At 49.4% G+C, this 15,027-nt stretch overlaps 1 protein-coding gene across 1 annotated transcript in view; it reads left to right on the top strand.

Moving 5' to 3' along the window:
* The first annotated feature begins 1,003 nt into the window (after positions 1-1,003).
* LRRK1 (leucine rich repeat kinase 1) overlaps positions 1,004-15,027 on the top strand; it is a 244,638-nt gene continuing 230,614 nt past the window's right edge. Inside the window, exon 1 of the mRNA XM_063925660.1 lies at positions 1,004-1,200. The gene's annotated coding sequence lies outside the window, so the exon portion shown is untranslated. The remainder of the gene's footprint in view (positions 1,201-15,027) is intronic.

Genomic DNA, 15,027 nt, shown 5'->3' with positions numbered 1-15,027 from the left:
GGGGAGCGTCCTTCCAGCGGAGCTGTGAGAGGAAATGGCGCCAGTGTGCTGAGGGAGATAGCCCCGACCCCTTCACGGCGGACTTCTCCCGCTTTTTTTATGGATATATGGCAGGGGATTCTACACATATATAGTCTTAATGACTATATTATGTGTATTTGTTTTGCCAATGTAAGGTAATCTTATTGCAGCCCAGGGTGCCCCCCCCCCCCAGCGCCCTGCACCCATCAGTGACCGGAGTGTGAGGTGTGCATGGGGAGCAATGGCGCACAGCTGCAGTGCTGTGCGCTACCTTAATGAAGACCGGAGTCTTCAGCCGCCGATTTCCTGGACGTTCTTCTTGCTTCTGGCTCTGCAAGGGGGACGGCGGCGCGGCTCCGGTACCGGACGACCGAGGCTGGGCCTGTGTTCGATCCCTCTGGAGCTAATGGTGTCCAGTAGCCTAGAAGCCCAAGCTAGCTGCAAGCAGGTAGGTTCGCTTCTCTCCCCTAAGTCCCTCGTAGCAGTGAGTCTGTTGCCAGCAGATGTCACTGAAAATAAAAAACCTAAATATACTTTCTTTTCTAGAAGCTCAGGAGAGCCCCTAGTGTGCATCCAGCTCGAGCCGGGCACAGATTCTAACTTCTAACTGAGGTCTGGAGGAGGGTCATAGAGGGAGGAGCCAGTGCACACCAGGTAGTCCTAATTCTTTCTTAGAGTGCCCAGTCTCCTTCGGAGCCCGCTATTCCCCATGGTCCTTACGGAGTTCCCAGCATCCACTAGGACGTCAGAGAAAACATATTAGTACGTATTACACACCACACATAACATCACAGCACTATATATTATACAGCATATGTAACACAGCAGCACTGCACACTATTTTGATGACAATATATCTCACTATAGACTGCGTTCCTGGCATGTCCTTTAGGCAATCACTGACTTCACCAGTCAGCAGGGAGATATATACTATTGTATCTTGCCCCCATCAGCCACAGGGTTTGTTCTCAGCACTATCACCGCCCTAGCAAGGAAGTCGCGCGAGTCGCCCCGCCTCCTTCAGGATTGAGGAAGTAATAGGACAGACAGACAGTGAGACAGACGGACGATGGGTTAGAACGTTGCATACAGTGCGAGAGCTGAGAGTGAGAGAGGAGACCTGCCAGGGCTGAGACACCACAGTACAGTCACCGCTGCAAAGGGTCTCCCACGCGTGTAGTAAGTACCAGACTGTGGATGACAGATCTGCTGCAAACCTATGCAGTGCATGCTTGGTGGGGACATATAGATATTTCTGTATACTGACATGTGGTGCGTGGCTGGTAAACGATTACAGAGATTCCTTAAGGTGCTTTATTTTTACATTGTATCAGATGCTTTATTCTAGCAGTTGACTGGAGCAGAGTGGTGGAAATATAGTTTACAAGAGCTTTACTAACTGTACTTAACTTTATATTGCAAAAGTTTTATGTGTTTAATCTACAGTAGATTACTGCCAATATTGTACATAATGTATCTGGGATTAGGACTGCCTGATCATACAGATGTGTGCCTGCAGGTACTGCCTCCCATGACACATCCCCCAACAATCCACTAAACGTATTCGAATTATTGACTTTCTCTTTTGCTTCTCATTCTATCACTTTAGCTATGCCACGTACAGTATAATGATGTAAATGCATATGCTCAATATATATATATATATATATATATATATATATATATAACAATTATACAATACATTGATGTATTGATGTCGACGCAATGGCATCTGAAAGATTTTCCATTTCAGGATCATGACTTTTTAGATTAAATAATGGAGGTAAAGATGATGTTTCATATGGGGACAATTTACGGTCATTAGGTCGACATGGTCAAAAGGTCGACATGAACAAAGTTGCCATGGCAAAGGGTCGACATGAGTTTTTCACTTTTTTTCACTTTTTCATACTTTACGATCCACGTGGACTACGATTGGGAACGGTAACCTGTGCCGAGCGCAGCGGTAGCTGAGCGAGGCATCTTGCCCGAAGCATGGCGAGCGAACACGTTGTACTAATTGGGGTTCCCCGTTACTTTACGAAGAAAATGACACCAAAAAAAGTAAACAAACTCATGTCGACTTTTCCCCCATGTCGACCTTGTTCAGGTCGACTTAATGACGGTGTCGACCTTTTGACCATGTCGACATAATGACTGTCGACCTAAATCTTGTTGGCCTGTGGGGACAAAGGGGACAATGTATTATTCTTTCCCCCCGTAACATGTAGAAATTGTAGTTTCTGCATAAGTGTACTAATAGCCTAATGTAGGAGATTTCACACAAATCTGCAAAAGGCTAAGTACCTGGTACATGTACCAAATCCTCACATAGCGTGAACCACCTTATGCCTATGTAGGCATTATAGCAGGAGTTATATATATCGTTATACCGGCTGTCGGGATCCCGGCGCTCAGCATACCTGCGCCGGTATACCGACAACTTTTCTCCCTCTTGGGGTGTCCACGGCACCCCTGGAGGGAGAATAAATATCGCCACTGTGCCCGCAAGGGTCTCTTTTGCGCTCACCCGGCTGCCGGCATTCCGGCTGTCGGGATCCCGGTGCCGGCATGCTGAGCGCCGGGATTCCAACAGCCGGCAATTCGTAGTACACCCAATAGATATATCTGATCTCAAACTGCTGCTCTGATGGTGCCCATACACTTGTGAGATAATCGGTGCTAACCTTCGATTTCGACCGCATCTGTGAGAGAAATCGCAGGATTGTATGCACATTTTAGGTACCTTTTGACGCGATGCTGCGTGGGCACGCCGGTCGAACCTCGCGTCTCAAGATAGTATGTGCTGCATTTAATATTTATCAAATCGCAGTGCGATCGCATGTGTTTTTGAAAACACACGCTATATATCGCACTGCACTGCGCGCTCCCACTCGGCGGTGACGTACCTATCACGTGATTACCGTGCGATCTATCGCATGATCGCATGGTAATCACTTTGGCAGTTCAGGTGCGATTTCATCGCACCTGAACTGCCGTTGCGATGCCCCGCGATGTCGCGTTGCGGGGCATGGCACAAGTGTATGGGCACCATGAGCCTCATTGAGGTACGGTTGTTCTTGCTGCCGTCGTTGCTATCTTTTGCCATATGCAATTGTGATTATATGCTAATATGGGCAGAAGCTAACCTAAGCATAGGGACGGCCACTGCAGTCACAACTTTTCCTTTCAACAGCATATAATTGCTGATACATCGGTACCATTGTTGCAAATCAGGTCATGTTGGAGAGTTTGTGTTCCTCTAAAGACGTGCAGGCTGAGCTGCTCCCCCGGGACACTGAGGGCTCTCCAGCAGCATGTAAGATTGCAACTGCTAATTTATGCACACCAAGAAAACGCCATCTGAACGGCCATGACACGCCTACGTTTACCCAATCACTCCCTGTTCCTACCCCCAAACGATGTCGTCCTGTCACTCAGTTTGTAACTAATTCTTCTGTGCAACCACAATCGCAATTCACTCACTGCACGTGCGCACAGCTTCTCAGACACGTACACAGTAAGAAAACATTGACTGATGTGCTTACAATACTGCACCTCAGTGAGTCTCTGTGCACAGTATAGCCAGCATCACATTCCACTGCTGCCATCACACTTGACTGATCTTACATAACCGTACGTTTATGATGGAAGGTGGAACACTGAACACTGCACGTATATATAAATATCCCAATTAAGGCCCTCATTCCGAGTTGATCGGTCGCAAGGCGATTTTAGCAGAGTTACACACGCTAAGCCTACGCCTACTGGGAGTGTATCTTAGCTTCTTAAAATTGCGACCGAAGTATTCGCAATATTGCGATCACAAACTACTTAGCAGTTTCAGAGTAGCTCCACACTTACTCTGCCTGTGCGATCAGTTCAGTGCTTGTCGTTCCTGGTTTGACGTCACAAACACACCCAGCGTTCGCCCAGACACTCCCCCGTTTCTTCGGCCACTCCTGCATTTTTTCCGGAAACGGTAGCGTTTTCATCCACACGCCCATAAAACGCCGTGTTTCCGCCCAGTAACACCCATTTCCTGTCAATCACATTACGATCGCCGGAGCGATGAAAAAGCCGTGAGTAAAAATACTATCTTCATTGTTAAATTACTTGGCGCAGTCGCAGTGCGAATATTGCGCATGCGTACTAAGCGGATTTTCATTGCGATGCGATGAAAAATACCGAGCGATCAACTCGGAATGAGGGCCTAAATATTTATATTCTCTTTAATTCGGATGGTTTAAATGTTTTTCTCTGACGTCCTAAGTGGATGCTGGGGACTCCGGCAGGACCATGGGGATTAGCGGCTCCGCAGGAGACAGGGCACAAAAGTAAAAGCTTTAGGATCAGGTGGTGTGCACTGGCTCCTCCCCCTATGACCCTCCTCCAAGCCTCAGTTAGATTTTTGTGCCCGGCCGAGAAGGGTGCAATCTAGGTGGCTCTCCTAAAGAGCTGCTTAGAGTAAAAGTTTTGTTAGGTTTTTTATTTTCAGTGAGTCCTGCTGGCAACAGGCTCACTGCATCGAGGGACTTAGGGGAGAGAAGTGAACTCACCTGCGTGCAGGATGGATTGGCTTCTTAGGCTACTGGACACCATTAGCTCCAGAGGGAGTCGGAACACAGGTCTCACCCTGGGGTTCGTCCCGGAGCCGCGCCGCCGACCCCCTTGCAGATGCCGAAAAGTGAAGAGGTCCAGAAACCGGCGGCAGAAGACTTTTCAGTCTTCATAAGGTAGCGCACAGCACTGCAGCTGTGCGCCATTGTTGTCAGCACACTTCATAGCAGCGGTCACTGAGGGTGCAGGGCGCTGGGGGGGGGCGCCCTGGGCAGCAATGATAGTACCTTATTCTGGCTAAAAATACATCACATATAGCCCCTGGGGGCTATATGGATGTATTTAACCCCTGCCAGGTCTCAGAAAAACGGGAGAAGAAGCCCGCTGAAAAGGGGGCGGGGCCTATTCTCCTCAGCACACAGCGCCATTTTCCCTCACAGAAATGCTGGTGGGAAGGCTCCCAGGCTCTCCCCTGCACTGCACTACAGAAACAGGGTTAAAACAGAGAGGGGGGGCACTTATTTGGCGATATGACTATATATATTAAAATGCTATAAGGGAAAAACACTTATATAAAGGTTGTCCCTGTATAATTATAACGTTTTTGGTGTGTGCTGGCAAACTCTCCCTCTGTCTCCCCAAAGGGCTAGTGGGGTCCTGTCCTCTATCAGAGCATTCCCTGTGTGTGTGCTGTGTGTCGGTACGTGTGTGTCGACATGTATGAGGACGATGTTGGTGAGGAGGCGGAGCAATTGCCTGTAATGGTGATGTCACTCTCTAGGGAGTCGACACCGGAATGGATGGCTTATTCAAGGAATTACGTGATAATGTCAACAGAGACGGCCGGCAAACAAAATAGTACCTGTCCAGGCGTCTCAAACACCGTCAGGGGCTTTAAAACGCCCATTTACCTCAGTCGGTCGACACAGACACGGACACTGATTTCAGTGTCGACGGTGAAGAAACAAACGTATTTTCCTTTAGGGCCACACGTTACTTGTTAAGGGCAATGAAGGAGGTGTTACATATTTCTGATACTACAAGTACCACAAAAAAGGGTATTATGTGGGGTGTGAAAAAACTACCTGTAGTTTTTCCTGAATCAGATAAATTAAATGAAGTGTGTGATGATGCGTGGGTTTCCCCCGATAGAAAATTATTGGCGGTATACCCTTTCCCGCCAGAAGTTAGGGCGCGTTGGGAAACACCCCTTAGGGTGGATAAGGCGCTCACACGCTCTTCAAAACAAGTGGCGGTACCGTCTCCAGATAGGGCCGTCCTCAAGGAGCCAACTGATAGGAGGCTGGAAAATATCCTAAGAAGTATATACACACATACTGGTGTTATACTGCGACCAGCGATCGCCTCAGCCTGGATGTGCAGAGCTGGGGTGGCTTGGTCGGATTCCCTGACTAAAAATATTGATACCCTTGACAGGGACAGTATTTTATTGACTATAGAGCATTTAAAGGATGCATTTATATATATACGAGATGCACAGAGGGATATTTGCACTCTGGCATCAAGAGTAAGTGCGATGTCCATATCTGCCAGAAGATGTTTATGGACACGACAGTGGTCAGGTGATGCAGATTCCAAACGGCACAAAGAAGTATTGCCGTATAAAGGGGAGGAGTTATTTGGGGTCGGTCCATCGGACCTGGTGGCCACGGCAACTGCTGGAAAATCCACCGTTTTTACCCTAAGTCACATCTCTGCAGAAAAAGACACCGTCTTTTCAGCCTCAGTCCTTTCGTCCCCATAAGAGTCATATCTGCCCAGGGATAGAGGAAAGGGAAGAAGACTGCAGCAGGCAGCCCATTCCCAGGAACAGAAGCCTCCACCGCTTCTGCCAAGTTTCTCAGCATGACGCTGGGGCCGTACAGGACCCCTGGATCCTACAAGTAGGATCCCAGGGGTACAGATTGGAAAGTCGAGACGTTTCCCCCTCGCAGGTTCCTGAAGTCTGCTTTACCAACGTCTCCCTCCGACAAGGAGGCAGTATTGGAAACAATTCACAAGCTGTATTCCCAGCAGGTGATAATCAAAGTACCCCTCCTACAACAAGGAAAGGGGTATTATTCCACACTATGTTGTGGTACTGAAGCCAGAAGGCTCGGTGAGACCTATTCTAAATCTGAAATATTTGAACACTTACAAAGGTTCAAATCAAGATGGAGTCACTCAAGGGTGTCCCGGGACATCAGGGATACTTACCTCCATGTCCCAATTTGCCCTTCTCACCAAGGGTACCTCAGGTTCGTGGTACAGAACTGTCACTATCAGTTTCAGACGCTGCCGTTTGGATTGTCCACGGCACCCCGGGTCTTTACCAAGGTAATGGCCGAAATGATGATTCTTCTTCAAAGAAAATGGACGACCTCCTGATAAGAGCAAGGTCCAGAGAACAGTTGGAGGTCGGAGTAGCACTATCTCAAGTAGTTCTACGACAGCACGGGTGGATTCTAAATATTCCAAAACCGCAGTTGTTTCCGACGACACATCGGCTGTTCCTAGGGATGATTCTGGACACAGTCCAGAAAAGGGTGTTTCTCCCGGAGAAGAAAGCCAGGGAGTTATCCGAGCTAGTCAGGAACCTCCTAAAACCAGGAAAAGTGTCAGTGCATCATTGCACAAGGGTCCTGGGAAAAATGGTGGCTTCTTACGAAGCGATTCCATTCGGCAGTTTTCACGCAAGAACTTTTCAGTGGGATCTGCTGGAAAAATGGTCCGGATCGCATCTTCAGATGCATCAGCGGATAACCCTGTCTCCAAGGACAAGGGTGTTTCTTCTGCGGTGGCTGCAAAGTACTCATCTACTAATGGGCCGCAGATTCGGCATTCAGGAAGGGTCCTGGTGACCAGGGATGCCAGCCTGAGAGGCTGGGGAGCAGTCACACAGGGAAAAAATTTCCAGGGAGTGTGATCAAGTCTGGAGAATTCTCTCCACATAAATATACTGGAGCTAAGGGCAAGTTACAATGCTCTAAGCTTAGCAAGACCTCTGCTTCAAGGTCAGCCGGTATTGATCCAGTGGGACAACATCACGGCAGTCGCCCACGTAAACAGACAGGGCGGCACAAGAAGCAGAAGGGCAATAGCAGAAACTGCAAGGATTCTTCGCTGGGCGGAAAATCAGGTGATAGCACTGTCAGCAGTGTTCATTCCGACGCCCGGGAGAGTGGGGATTTCATCGGGAAGTCTTCCACATGATTGTGAACCATTGGGAAAGACCAAAGGTGGACATGATGGCGTCCCGCCTGAACAAAAAATTGGACAGGTATTGCGCCAGGTCAAGAGACCCTCAGGCAATAGCTGTGGACGCTCTGGTAACACCGTGGGTGTACCAGTCAGTGTATGTGTTCCCTCCTCTGCTTCTCATACCCAAGGTACTGAGAATTATAAGACGTAGAGGAGTAAGAACTATACTCGTGGCTCCGGATTGGCCAAGAAGGACTTGGTACCTGGAACTTCAAGAGATGCTCACAGAGGACTCATGGCCTCTGCCGCTAAGAAGGGACTTGCTTCAGCAAGTACCATGTCTGTTCCAAGACTTACCGCGGCTGCGTTTGACGGCATGGCGGTTGAACGCCGGATCCTAAGGGAAAAAGGCATTCCGGAAGAGGTCATTCCTACCCTGGTCAAAGCCAGGAAGGAGGTGACCGCACAACATTATCACCACATGTGGCGAAAATATGTTGCGTGGTGTGAGGCCAGGAAGGCCCCACGAAGAAATTTCAACTCGGTCGATTCCTGCATTTCCTGCAAACAGGAGTGTCTATGGGCCTCAAATTGGGGTCCATTAAGGTTCAAATTTCGGCCCTGTCGATTTTCTTCCAGAAAGAATTGGCTTCAGTTCCTGAAGTCCAGAAGTTTGTCAAGGGAGTACTGCATATACAACCCCCTTTTGTGCCTCCAGTGGCACTGTGGGATCTCAACGTAGTTCTGGGATTCCTCAAATCACATTGGTTTAAACCGCTCAAATCTGTGGATTTGAAATATCTCTGTTGGCCCTGGCCTCGGCCAGGCGAGTGTCAGAATTGGCGGCTTTGTCTCACAAAAGCCCATATCTGATTGTCCATTCGGACAGGGCAGAGCTGCGGACTCGTCCCCAGTTTCTCCCTAAGGGGGTGTCAGTGTTTCACCTGAACCAGCTTATTGTGGTACCTGCGGCTACTAGGGACTTGGAGGACTCCAAGTTGCTAGATGTTGTCAGGGCCCTGAAAATATAGGTTTCCAGGACGGCTGGAGTCAGGAAAACTGACTTGCTGTTATCCTGTATGCACCCAATGAACTGGGTGCTCTTGCTTCTAAGCAGACGATTGCTAGTTGGATGTGTAGTACAATTCAGCTTGCACATGCTGTGGCAGGCCTGCCACAGCCAAAATATGTAAATGCCCATTCCACAAGGAAGGTGGGCTCATCTTGAGCGGCTGCCCGAGGGGTCTCGGCTTTACAACTTTGCCGAGCAGCTACTTGGTCAGGGGCACACCCTGACTGAGGAGGACCTGGAGTTCTCTCATTCGGTGCTGCAGAGTCATCCGCACTCTCCCGCCCGTTTGGGAGCTTTGGTATAATCCCCATGGTCCTGACGGAGTCCCCAGCATCCACTTAGGATGTCAGAGAAAATAAGAATTTACTTACCGATAATTCTATTTCTCGTAGTCCGTAGTGGATGCTGGGCGCCCATCCCAAGTGCGGATTGTCTGCAATACTTGTACATAGTTATTGTTACAAAAATCGGGTTATTATTGTTGTGAGCCATCTTTTCAGAGGCTCCGCTGTTATCATGCTGTTAACTGGGTTCAGATCACAGGTTGTACAGTGTGATTGGTGTGGCTGGTATGAGTCTTACCCGGGATTCAAAATCCTTCCTTATTGTGTACGCTCGTCCGGGCACAGTATCCTAACTGAGGCTTGGAGGAGGGTCATGGGGGGAGGAGCCAGTGCACACCACCTGATCCTAAAGCTTTTACTTTTGTGCCCTGTCTCCTGCGGAGCCGCTAATCCCCATGGTCCTGACGGAGTCCCCAGCATCCACTACGGACTACGAGAAATAGAATTATCGGTAAGTAAATTCTTATTTTTTCTCTAACGTCCTAGAGGATGCTGGGGATTCCGTAAGGACCATGGGGAGAGACGGGCTCTGCAGGAGACATGGGCACTTTAAGAAAGAATTTAGTTCCTGGTGTGCACTGGCTCCTCCCTCCCTGCCCCTGCTCCAGACCTCAGTTTGATTCTGTGCCCAGAGGAGCTGGGTGCTTTTCAGTGAGCTCTCCTGAGTTTGCTGATAGAAAGTTTTTTGTTAGGTTTATTATTTTCAGGGAGCTCTGCTGGCAACAGACTCCCTGCATCGTGGGACTGAGGGGAGAGAAGCAGCCCTACTCTCTGAAGCTAGGACCTGCTTCTTAGGCTACTGGACACCATTAGCTCCAGAGGGATCGGTACACAGGATCTCACCCTCGCCGTCCGTCCCAGAGCCGTGCCGCCGTCACCCTCGCAGAGCCGGAAGACTGGAGCCGGGTGAGTATGAGAAGCAAGAAGACTTCACAGGCGGTAGAAGACTTCGTGATCTTCACTGGAGGTAACGCACAGCACTGCAGCTGTGCGCCATTGCTCCACACACCTACAAATACTCCGGTCACTGTTAGGGTGCAGGGCGCAGGGGGGGGCGCCCTGGGCAGCATTTGGGACCTCATTCTGGCAAATGAACACACATATACAGCTGGGCACTGTATATATGTAGGAGCCCCCGCCAAAGAAATAAAATTTAAGCGGGACAGAAGCCCGCCGCCGAGGGGGCGGGGCTTCTCCCTCAGCACTCACCAGCGCCATTTTTTCTCCACAGCACGCTGAGAGGAAGCTCCCCAGGCTCTTCCCTGCTGATACACGGTAGAAGAGGGTTGAAAAGAGAGGGGGGGGGCACATAATTAGGCGCAAAAAAGTATATAAACAGCAGCTACTGGGTTAACATTAAGTTACTGTGTTATTCCTGGGTTATATAGCACTGGGGTGTGTGCTGGCACACTCTCTCTCTGTCTCTCCAAAGGGCCTCGTGGAGGAACTGTCTTCAGAAAGGACATTCCCTGTGTGTGTGGTGTGTCGGTACGCTTGTGTCGACATGTCTGATGTGGAAGGCTATGTGGGAGAGGAGCGGGAGCAAATGAATGTGGTGTCTCCGCCGACGGCGCCGACACCTGATTGGATGGATATGTGGAAGGTTTTAAATGATAATGTAAATTCCTTGCATAAAAGATTAGACAAGGCTGATGCATTGGGACAGGCAGGGTCTCAACCCGTGCCTGATCCTATGTCGCAGGGACCATCGGGGGTGAGGAATTGTTCGGTGAAGGTCTCTCGGACCTGGTCTCCACAGCTACGGTTGGAAAGTCAAATTTTTTGCCTTATGTTCCCTCACAGCCTAAGAGAGCACCGCATTATCAAATGCAGTCCTTTCGTTCACAAAGAAACAAGAAAGTCCGAGGTGCGTCCTTTCTTGCCAGAGGGAGGGGCAGAGGAAAGAAGCTGCACAATACAGCTAGTTCCCAGGAACAGAAGTCCTCCGCGGCCTCTGCAAAATCCACCGCATGACGCTGGGGCTCCACTGGCGGAGTCGGGGCCAGCGGGGGCGCGTCTTCGGAATTTTAGCCACACGTGGGTTCACTCCCAGGTGGATCCCTGGGCAATAGAAATTGTGTCTCAGGGTTACAAGCTTGAATTCGAAGAGGTGCCTCCTCGCCGGTTTTTCAAATCGGCCCTACCGTCTCCCCCCCTAGAAAGGGAGATACTGTTAAATGCAATACAAAAATAGTATCTTCAGTAGGTGGTGGTCGAGGTTCCCCTCCTTCAACAGAGAAGGGGTTATTATTCGACCATGTTTGTGGTTCCGAGACCGGACGGTTCGGTCAGACCCATATTGAATTTAAAATCTCTGAACCTATACTTGAAGAGGTTCAGGTTCAAGATGGAATCGCTAAGAGCGGTCATCGCCAGCCTGGAAGGGGGGGATTTTATGGTGTCACTGGACATAAAGGATGCGTACCTTCATGTCCCCATTTATCCACCTCATCAGGCGTACCTAAGATTTGCGGTACAGGACTGTCATTACCAATTTCAGACGTTGCTGTTTGGTCTCTCAACGGCTCCGAGGATTTTCACCAAGGTAATGGCGGAAATGATGGTGCTCCTGCGCAAGCAGGGTGTCACAATTATCCCGTACTTGGACAATCTCCTCATAAAAGCGAGATCAAGAGAGCAGTTGCTGAACAGCGTATCTCTTTCACTGAAAGTGTTACAACAACACGGCTGGATTCTCAATATCCCAAAGTAGCAGTTGGTTCCTACGACTCGTCTGCCTTTCTTGGGCATGATTCTGGACACGACCCAGAAAAGGGTTTATCTTCCGATAGAAAAAGCCTAGGAACTTATGACTCTTGTCCGGAACCTTTTGAAATCAAGACAGGTGTCCGTGCATCATTGCACTCGAGTCCTTGGAAAGATGGTGGCCTCATACGAGGCCATTCCCTTTGGCAGGTTCCATGCTAGGACTTTTCAATGGGATCTGTTGGACAAGTGGTCCGAATCACATCTACAGATGCATCGGTTGATCACCCTGTCCCCCAGGGCCAGGGTGTCGCTCCTGTGGTGGCTGCAGAGTGCTCACCTTCTTGAGGGCCGCAGATTCGGCATTCAGGATTGGATCCTGGTGACCACGGACGCAAGCCTCCGAGGTTGGGGAGCAGTCACACAGGGAAGAAATTTCCAGGGTCTTTGGTCAAGTCAGAAGACTTGTCTGCACATCAACATCCTGGAACTAAGGGCCATATACAACGCCCTACGTCAAACGGAGGCCTTACTTCGCGACCAACCAGTTCTGATCCAGTCAGACAACATCACCGCAGTGGCTCATGTAAACCGCCAAGGCGGCACAAGGATCAGAGCGGCAATGGCGGAAGCTACCAGGATTCTTCTCTGAGCGGAGAATCATGTAAGCGCATTGTCAGCAGTGTTCATTCCGGGAGTGGACAACTGGGAAGCAGACTTCCTCAGCAGACACGACCTACACTCGGGAGAGTGGGGACTTCATCCAGAAGTCTTCGCACAGATTGTGAGTCGGTGGGAACTGCCACAGATAGACATGATGGCGTCCCGCCTCAACAAAAAGCTACAGAGGTATTGCGCCAGGTCCAGGGACCCTCAGGCAGTAGCGGTAGACGCCCTCGTGACACCGTGGGTGTTCCAGTCCGTCTATGTATTTCCTCCTCTTCCTCTCATACCCAAGGTGTTGAGAATAGTAAGAAGAAAAGTAGTGAGAACAATCCTCATTGTTCCAGATTGGCCACGACGGACCTGGTATCCAGATCTGCAGGAAATGCTCCCGGAAGATCCGTGGCCTCTTCCTCTAAGGCAGGACCTGTTGCAACAGGGACCCTGTCTGTTCCAAGACTTACCGCGGCAGCGTTTGACGGCATGGCGGTTGAACGCCGGATCCTAGCGGAAAAAGGTATTCCGGTTGAGGTTATCCCTACGCTGATAAAGGCTAGGAAGGAAGTAACGGCAAAACATTATCACCGTATATGGCGAAGATATGTTTCTTGGTGTGAGGCCAGGAATGCTCCTACGGAAGAATTCTATCTGGGCCGTTTCCTTCACTTCCTACAAACTGGAGTGGATTTGGGCCTTAAATTAGGCTCCATTAAGGTCCAGATTTTGGCCCTATCCATTTTCTTTCAAAAAGAATTGGCTTCTCTCCCAGAAGTTCAGACTTTTGTTAAGGGAGTACTGCATATTCAGCCTCTGTTTGTGCCTCCGGTGGCGCCTTGGGACCTTAATGTGGTCTTGGACTTCCTAAAGTCACACTGGTTTGAACCACTGAAAACGGTGGAGTTGAAATATCTCACTTGGAAGGTGGTCATGTTATTAGCCCTGGCTTCGGCTAGGCGAGTATAGGAATTAGCGGCTTTATCACATAAAAGCCCCTATCTGGTTTTCCATATGGATAGAGCGGAATTGCGGACACGTCCTCAGTTCCTGCCAAAAGTGGTTTCATCCTTTCATATGAACCAACCTATTGTGGTGCCTGTGGCTACACGGGACTTAGAGGTTTCCGAGTCCCTTGATGTGGTCAGGACTTTGAAAATTTATGTAGCTAGGACGGCTAGAGTCCGAAAAACAGAAGCACTGTTTGTTCTGTATGCAGCCAACAAGCTTGGCGGCCCTGCTTCAAAGCAGACTCTTGCTCGCTGGATCTGTATCACGATTCAGCAGGCCCATTCTACGGCAGGATTGCCGTTACCTAAATCGATCAAGGCCCATTCCACTAGGAAAGTGGGCTCTTATTGGGCGTCTGCCCGAGGGGTCTCGGCACTACAGCTGTGCCGAGCTGCTACTTGGTCAGGGGCAAACACCTTTGCAAAATTCTATAAGTTTGATACCCTGGCTGAGGAGGACCTCATGTTTGCCCAATCGGTGCTGCAGAGTCATCCTCACTCTCCCGCCCGTTTGGGAGCTTTGGTATAATCCCCATGGTCCTTACGGAGTCCCCAGCATCCTCTAGGACGTTAGAGAAAATAAGATTATACTTACCGGTAAATCTATTTCTCGTAGTCCGTAGAGGATGCTGGGCGCCCGTCCCAAGTGCGGACTTCTTCTGCAATACTTGTATATAGTTATTGCTTCAATAAGGGTTACGTTATTGTTGCACCGGGCGTGAACTGATGCTGTGTTATTGTCATACTGTTTACTGGATTGTTATCACAAGTTATACGGTGTGATTGGTGTGGCTGGTATGAATCTTGCCCTTGGATTAACAAAAATCCTTTCCTCGTACTGTCCATCTCCTCTGGGCACAGTTCTCTAACTGAGGTCTGGAGGAGGGGCAGGGAGGGAGGAGCCAGTGCACACCAGGAACTAAATTCTTTCTTAAAGTGCCCATGTCTCCTACGGAGCCCGTCTCTCCCCATGGTCCTTACGGAGTCCCCAGCATCCTCTACGGACTACGAGAAATAGATTTACCGGTAAGTAAAATCTTATTTTTTCTAATTGAGCAAAAGCCACGTTCCCTTGTGGGTATGGGTCACAGGTCGACCACTATTGGTCGACATGCTAAAAAGGACATGTGAAATGTCAACATGGTCTAAAGGTCGACGCTGTAAAGGGTCAACATGACAAATGGTCGACACAAAAAAGGTTGACACAGCATTTATTTTCTTATGTCGTTTTCGCCATCACAGCACATTGAACCCCAATTAGTGTACCGTGTCTCATTGCATGGCTCGCAAGCTTCGGGCAAGGTGCCTTGCTCGGCACAGATTACTATTCACAACCGTAGCCCACGTGGATGATAAAGTGAAAAAAATAGTTGTGTCGACATGTTGTACATGTCGACCATAAGCACTGTCGACCTTTTACATGTTGACCTTTTGTCCACGTCAACCTAATACATGT

This window comes from Pseudophryne corroboree, chromosome 6 (assembly GCF_028390025.1).
Source record: "Pseudophryne corroboree isolate aPseCor3 chromosome 6, aPseCor3.hap2, whole genome shotgun sequence".
NCBI classification, from domain to species: domain Eukaryota; kingdom Metazoa; phylum Chordata; class Amphibia; order Anura; family Myobatrachidae; genus Pseudophryne; species Pseudophryne corroboree.
The sequence above is the reverse complement of the archived record's forward strand: the minus strand, read 5'-3'. Positions and strand labels throughout refer to the sequence as shown.